This window comes from Pyrus communis, chromosome 2 (genome assembly GCF_963583255.1).
Source record: "Pyrus communis chromosome 2, drPyrComm1.1, whole genome shotgun sequence".
NCBI classification, from domain to species: Eukaryota; Viridiplantae; Streptophyta; class Magnoliopsida; order Rosales; family Rosaceae; genus Pyrus; species Pyrus communis.
The window spans coordinates 32,932,444-32,940,613 of NC_084804.1; positions in this window are offsets into that span (position 1 = coordinate 32,932,444).

Consider the following 8,170-nt stretch of genomic DNA (forward strand, 5'->3'; position numbering starts at 1 on the left):
ATTTTGTTGAGATTTAATCTCAACCGTTGAATCCAAATAAAACCCTCACTGTCACTCAGTCACTCTCTCAGACTCTCTCTACATGTCTCCTCGACCTCACTCCTCAACATCCTCACCCTCACTCAGGCACTCTCTCTTGACCTCACCTCACCCTCCTCAACCTCACCCTCACTCATTCTGTCACATCCCGACCCTGGGCGGATCACTTCCCAGGCCCGCTCCACCACCGTAGCACGATATTGTCCACTTTGGGCTCCTACCACGCCCTCACGGTTTTTATTTTTGGGAACTCACAAGCAACTTCCCAGTGGGTCACCCATCATGGGATTGCTCTAGCCCCCTTCTCGCTTAACTTCGGAGTTCCTACGGAACCCGAAGCCAGTGAGCTCCCAAAAGGCCTTGTGCTAGGTAGGGATGGGAATATACATTTAAGGATCACTCCCCTGGGCGATGTGGGATGTCACAATCCACCCCCCTTAGGGGCCCGACGTCCTCGTCGACACACACGCGGTCAGGGTTAGGCTCTAATACCAAATTGTGACATCCCGGCCCGGGGCGGATCACTTCCCGGGCCCGCTCCACCACCGTAGCACGATATTGTCTGCTTTAGGCTCCGACCACGCCCTCATGGTTTTGTTTTTGGGAACTCACGAGCAACTTCCCAGTGGGTCATCCATCATGGGATTGCTCTAGCCCCCTTCTCGCTTAACTTCGGAGTTCCTACGGAACCCAAAGCCAATGAGCTCCCAAAAGGCCTCGTGTTAGGTAGGGATGGGAATATACATTTAAGGATCACTCCCATGGGCGATGTGGGATGTCACACATTCACTCTCTCTCTCTCGATCTCACCTCTCACCTCACCCCCTCGCCGATTTCTCTCGATCTCTCGTCTCCTCCTCCCACATTAGACAAGTGACTCACCCTCACTGTGGAGCCTTCCTTCTCATCCCTCACCTCACTGTGCACCGATTCTCCCCCAAATCAGGTAAATTTTGGAATTAATTTAGGGTTTGAAATTTAATTTAGGGTTCGAATTCTAGATTAGTGTTTGTGAAATTTGTTCACGTTTTGGATTTGATGTTCATGACTTTTCTCTGCTAATTTATCTTGAATGCTTTAATAGGTTTTCTTCAATCCTGAGATTTATAGCACCGACTGCACCACTCCATTACCCGTTGTAATTTGCAGGCCTACCTGGTTTCATTACTCTGGTTGTTGGATAATTGGATTTGCAAGGTAAAGTTTTCTGGGTTTTTACTTTGTTGCTCCAAAAGGGTCTTAGAAAGTCTAATTCTTTGAAACATTTATGTGGGTTTTGTTCAGTTGGTGGGTTACAAATCTCTTATGGATAACATCTAAATTTTCATTTTTTTAATCCAAGGGTTTTGCAGCTCCACATTTTGATGTGCTTTCTGCTCTACTTTGTTTATTTTTCATGAAAATTTTGTAACTATTTGACCCCAAGTAGTCGATTTTACCCAAAAATGTGATAGGACTCGTGCAGACCATACACATATCATGATCACCACCTATGCAACGGTCATGATTCAACATCATAACCACATGAAAAGTAAAAGGAAATGAAATTATAGATCCCCACAACTCATAATTAAATTCGCTCGAATTGAGGAGTCAAGATGGAATAGGAACCCCAAATTTATGAAAATAATTTTTGTTGCTTCTTCTGGCTTTGCATCATCTCATTTCTAAGATTGTAGTATTTGTATTTGCAAGACCTCTCCTAGAAGGTTTCATCCTTGCAAGTTGTTCATTGATCTCCAAAAGCTTTAGCTGTGAAACAATGTATCTTTTATAACCAAGCAATGTATTAAAAGCATGAGGCGTGGGCGAGGTGTCCGAGGGATAGCCCAGCCTAGGCGTGAGGCCAAGCCTTGTGGGACCTAAATTTTGTAATATATACACTGAGCATACACATATTATATTAAAAAAAAATTATTAATCAATAATCATCCTGAGCACACATATATATTATAAATACACAAACACACACACACATATATATATATAATAGAGGATGAAAAGCACAATGAGCACACATATAACAATGCACGCAGACAGCACACACATCCTTTATATAAAAAATAAAAATCAGAAAACAAGGCAGATAGATGATAGTGCAAGGAAGAGGTATGAGGTAGTTGAAACCCTACCCAAAATTTGGGTTTGAAAGTATAAAAAAATAAAAATAAATAAATAAATAAAAATAAAAATAAAAAACCCCTAAGGCAGCTCCGACGACACCTTCTGGCGCCTTCCGCCCACTCCCTTAAAATAGAGGCGGCAACCCTCAAGTCCAACCTCACAGGGCGCCTAGGCGCGCCCTGAGGCGAGCCTTTTAAAACATTAGTGCCAATCTATCACACTCAAGTCTTTGGAATTCTACTTTGGTGGTTTTAGGGTTGCTCTCTCTCGCTTTCTCGATATATGTTTAGATATATTATTATACAGGGTGTGTGTGTGAGACTTATAAACTAACTCTTAGTTAAAGGATTTGAGTTTAACTTCTAGGTGTACATAAATTTAGAACTCTTTTTCTTTTTATTCAAATTACATCTATCATTTAGGTTCATATTTGGTAATATGGGTTTTGTTTTCTAAGGTTTTTTTTCATTTGGTTAACACTTACCAATTACAAATAGGAATTTTGATTTGAAACCGGTTTGAATTAGTTGTAGTTATGGGATTACCAATAGCCCAAAATTATTTCAAGATTCCCGATTTGTCCCGAAATCCCGAAACTATTTCGGTATTCCTGAAATTTGGTTTGAGATCGGTCTTGAAATTGGGATTCCCAAAAGCTTCGGTTTGGGAATCGGGACAAGGGTTTCGGTTCAGTATCACATACCGAATCAGCCCTAGTTGAGCCTACATTGCACCACATGTTGGAGTTTACGTCAATGTTTACAGTATGGTACGTCGCAGATAAGATCCCATAATACCCCTCCATAGATTGTCTCTTAACTATACAGGACGGCCAATGGGTATGGAAAAAACCTAGAAAAAGTAAAGCAAATTTTAGCCATCTAGAAATCATTATTAATGTATAAGACAGGTTTCCAGGAAGTAAATAGCATACCTGGTCATAGTCTACAGGAATTTTGCCTGTTGTGCAAATTTCTAAACCGCCGATTATCTACAAACATAAAAACAAATCATTTATTTAAATTAATATAATCTAAACCTCCCTACCCACACCATAAACACAATAATGTTATACAAAAGCCTCCTGCTTGGATGCCAAAGATAACTTACAGTCCCAGAAAAATTAGTCTGCGGAAATAAATAAGATCCCTTACATATGGAAGTGTTTCTCCTATTAAGGGTCAGAACTTTCAAACCCTTATTCACACCAAGTATTTTTCCCTTATGGGTTTGCGTGTATTGTTTTGTAAAGGAAGTGGAACTGATTTGAACTGCATCAACAAGTAAGTGCATGTATTTTACTGCTTGTAATGAAAAGTTTACTAGATATGATATATTGTATTTCATTTTCCTCTACACAATAATGTTAACAATTTTGTTATGAAAAATTAGAAATTTTTTTTTCTTTTTTATAGGGCCGACAGTAAAATGGTAGAGTTGTCCGATAGGGCTCTAAAAGCTACAAATTCGAATGCCTATTCTTTCTCCAGTCAACAATAAAAAAACAAGTAATTTGTACTCAATGTTGGGTAGGACGTGGCATGAAAGCCGGTTTGTGACATCCCGTCCCGAGATTATAAAAAACGTACGTGTGAATTGACCATTTTACCCCTAGTTCGTTACATTTACGTTTGGTGTTGTTTTGTGTGGTGTGGCATGTGTTGGACCACACACACACTCACACACACTGTCTCTCTCTCCCGTGATTCCCTCTCCCTCTGTCTCTTTTCTGTCACTTTTCTCTCTCTTTCCCCCCCAAGTCCTCCATTCTTTCTTCTTCTTTCTTCAAACTCGTACGGACAAACACCAAACTCACCCAAACCACCATAGATCGAAGGAACCAAGGGCATTTTTGGACTCGTGAAGCTCGTAAGAGTGCAACCATACCATTTTCAGGTGAGAAATCCTTCGTTTTCATGTCGATTCGAGGTAGTCCGATTTAGGTACTATTCATGAAAACTTAATCTAGCATGTTTTTGGGATTTTGAAGCTTGTAGATGTCTTAGTGAGATCCCAAGGAGCCTCGGAGTGCTTCGTTGGACAAATTTGGACGTCGGGAAAGCTTGGTTCAAAGTTTGGCCGGAGCTTTCGAGGCTTTTTCCGGCGAATCCACGGCGAGTTAGGGGTCGAGGCAGGTATGGATGTGTTCGTCTCGTCAATACCTTCATTTTGATATAAAGTACGTCGAAAATGGTTAAGAAATGAAGAAGTTATAACACTTTGAAGTTTACCCAGAAATTCCGACAAAACACCCACCTCCGGCGAAACCAGTCCGGCGACGCGAGGAAGAAGACGCGCGCGTGGGAAGCGCGTATACAGGGCGTGTGAGGGCGCGTGAGAGCTCCAAATTGAGTTCTAAAAATTGTCACGTGTTCGTGACGTCGTGTAGATCACCGTGGTATATTCACACACCCAAATTGAGCAACGTATGAGAAAGTTATTGACGAATGTTTGTGTGTGCGTTTAAATGATGATTTTATAATTATTCTTTTATAGATGAAACTTGTACGGACGACGAATGTAACCAACTAGGCGTGAGGGTTACGAGCCGGCTACTTATCAGTGAGTGGGCAGTTATTTTTCAGTATATATATACGTATGCTTGACGTATTTCCCAGAAAACGTATTTTAAATGAAATACGAATTAAATATCCTGTCATATATGCATCATATTTTAATATGTGCATTACCATAATTATGCATATTGTTGCATGGTGCTGAGGAGACCCAAGTAAGCTACATTTGACATACATTTGATATACATTTGATATACGTATGAAATACGTTTGGAATATGAGTGAAATATGATGAATTATACGATTGTGATATGATTGAAATATGATTGAGATATGAAGAATGATATGATAGAGATGCTTAGAGAGCTCATAACCTGCACCCCCGATGTTAGTGCTCCCGCCCTGAGCAGGGCACAGTCCTTCACGTGATGTTCACCTCCCGCACCATATGCTCAGCTTGGATCCAAGCTAGGTGCACAGGCCTGTCGTACAGACCACATGAGGTGGTTTCGACTCGTAGGTGACCCGCGATTATTCGCACAACCTTCACGTGATCGTAGCACTAAAGCGTATATATACGTTACACCTAGGCCTGTCGTACAGACCACTTTAGGTGGTTCCGACTCGTGGTCAGGTTCAGTTGTTCAGTTATTAAGTTTGTGATTTGAGCTCTATATGCAGCCGTACAGGTCACGTTAGGTGACTCCGGCTACCAGATGTTATGTTGTTGATGTGATGAGTTGATTATGAGCTATATATGCAGTCGATGACTGAGTTGATTATGATGAGTTAATTATGAGTTATATATGCAGCCGAGGGCTGAGTTGATTAGAATGAAAGAGTATGAACTATGTTTATAGCCGAATGTTGAATTGATTATATGTTATTCCATCATATTCACACAGAGATGATGAGCATTCTGTTATGATACTTGGCATGACATACATTCATATTGTCTAGCATAATTTGAGATATATTACGTATATGAGTATATACTTTATTTCTGGGAAAGTATACAGGTTTTACGGCGAGGGGTTAGATTGTGTTTTACTAAATGGTTTTCAAAGAGCTTTGTTTTGCTGACCCACTCAACTTTGTTTTTCGCCCCTCCAGGTTTAAGATATCAGAGCTTGGTGGCTATGAGGAATCCAACGGTGTTCTGACAGAATGGACAAAAATTAGGACTCACCTTTGGGTGTTTCATCTTAGAAATGGTATCTTTAAAGCTTCCGTACTGTGTAAATGGTTACGTCACTCTCACGTGACGGCCAGCATGCCCTCCTTCGGGACGGGGTGTGTCAGTTGGTATCAGAGCTCTAGGTTGCAGTCCTGTATATCTTGAGAAATTCCTAGTGTCTTCTGTCAGAACTTTACCGCCTCGTAGAGAGCCACGTCGTTCAGATAAGCCTAGCTTCCCCAATATAGCTCAGTTAAAGGAAACTAATACTATTGTGATTCAGTCACTTAGTCAACGGATTCCTTTTGAGATTGTTTATAAGTTGAAACTGAATCACTTTATGGAAAAATGATGGACCTTAGGGAGCAAAGCGATGGCTTAATCATTTGGAAAAGACATTTTGGATTATGCAAGTTAAGGAAATCTGTCTTTTGAAGGTAAGTCAAGACGACTACCTGGTTTCTGAGTATTGAGTTGCATCCAGGTGGAGACTGGAGTCTTATATGATGTCACCGGAGGAAACAGCTGATTGAAAAAAAAAAAAAAAAAAAATTGTTTAAAGAATTGGTTAAGAAAAGGTTTATTTCTCCAGCATATATGGATGATAATAAGCAAGAGTTTGCGATTTGAGACAAGGAAAGATGACGGCGAATAAGTATTATAGAAAGTTTACGGACTTGCCTTATTACCATCCGGATGTTGTTGATAATCCGGCAAAGATGTCTCGTCGTTTTAGGCTGGGTAATAAGAAGAAGTGGCGCTCTTTGGCGACCACTACCTACTGTACTTATTACAAGGAGTTTTACGAGATTTTATTAAGAATTAAAGACTCTGAGATTATGTCTAGCTATAATGATGAAGAAGAAAAAAGGAATGGGAATAAGAGGAATGATGACAAGGATAAAGGCCAGTCATCTCGAGAACCTCGAAAGATTCGGAACTTCAAAAGAAGTGAAGCTAATTCTAGTTCTTTTGGCAAAGGTTTTAATGTCATTGACCAGAGGCGAAGTGATAGATGTATTGGTAATCCCAGATCTCAGAGACAAGGTGATTTTGGTAAAGGAAATGTACCTTTATGCTGTAGGTACAATAATGGACACCTTTGAGAATGTAGGCGAGAAAGCATTGGACGCTTTACAAGTGGATAGATGGGACATAGAACTACAAATTATGTCCAAAGCCAACAGAAGCCCTAGCAGTCTTCTTTGCCACAACTAGCGCCGATCCAGCAAGTTCCTGGATCTATTAATTATGGTCAGTTAGGCCGTGGTGTACATGAGTGAAGTAATTACACTAATAGAGGTTGTGGGAGACGACAACAAGCCCAGGGATGTGTTAACCACACATCACTGCAAGATACTCAGAATTATTCGGATTTGATTAGGAATATGATAATTATTCTTAATAACTTAGCTAGAGTCTATTTGTTAATAATGTAGAAATTTTACGTTATTAATGTTATTGCCTAGAAAGTAGTAATTAAACGCGGTTGAGACGTGTGTATGTATTTCCTAATGAGTGGCAAAATAGTAATATTACACCCTCGAGAGTTGTTGCTTACTTATCGAGACAACGATGATTTATCAGTATTGCGGGCTGCAGACCGTAATATTAATAATTTATTCGTGGATTCGTTAAGCAAGTAAACCGGTAGTTTATCCTATGTTAGTATCGTACTTATTCAGAGTGCTCAGTAATAGTAGAGTATGTATTGTTGCCAGCTACTTTTGTTCCAATAGATTGTGGATTTCGATGTTATTCTAGACATAGATTGGTTACTTTTTAATCGTGACAAGATAGATTATTTCCGGGAAACCAGTTATTTTCCATCGGTCTGGATGACTAGAGATTACTTTTGTGAGTATGCAAAGTGGAGTGAGGCAGGCCGTTATTTATGCTGTGAGAGCAAAGAGATTATTATCAAAAGGCTGCCAAGGATACTTATCTCATGTGGTGCTAAATGATGTCACTTCTAGTAGTGTGGAAGAAGTGGGAGTAGTCAAACATTTACCTGACGTTTTCCCTAAAAATTTACCTGGATTGCCGCAAGTCAAAGATGTAGAGTTCACTATTGATTTGTCTCCAGGTACAAACCTTATATTATAGAATGATGCCTTTTGAACTAAGAGAATTGGAAATTGGTTGATAAAGATTTTTATTCAACCTAGTACATTACGTTAGGGGAACCCCAGTTTATTAGTGAGAAAGAAAATGGACGTTAAGGCTGTGCTTTGATTTTAAGCAGTTGAATCGAGTAACAATTGAAAACCGTTATCCGTTACCTCACATTGATGGTTGTTTGATCAGTTTCGAG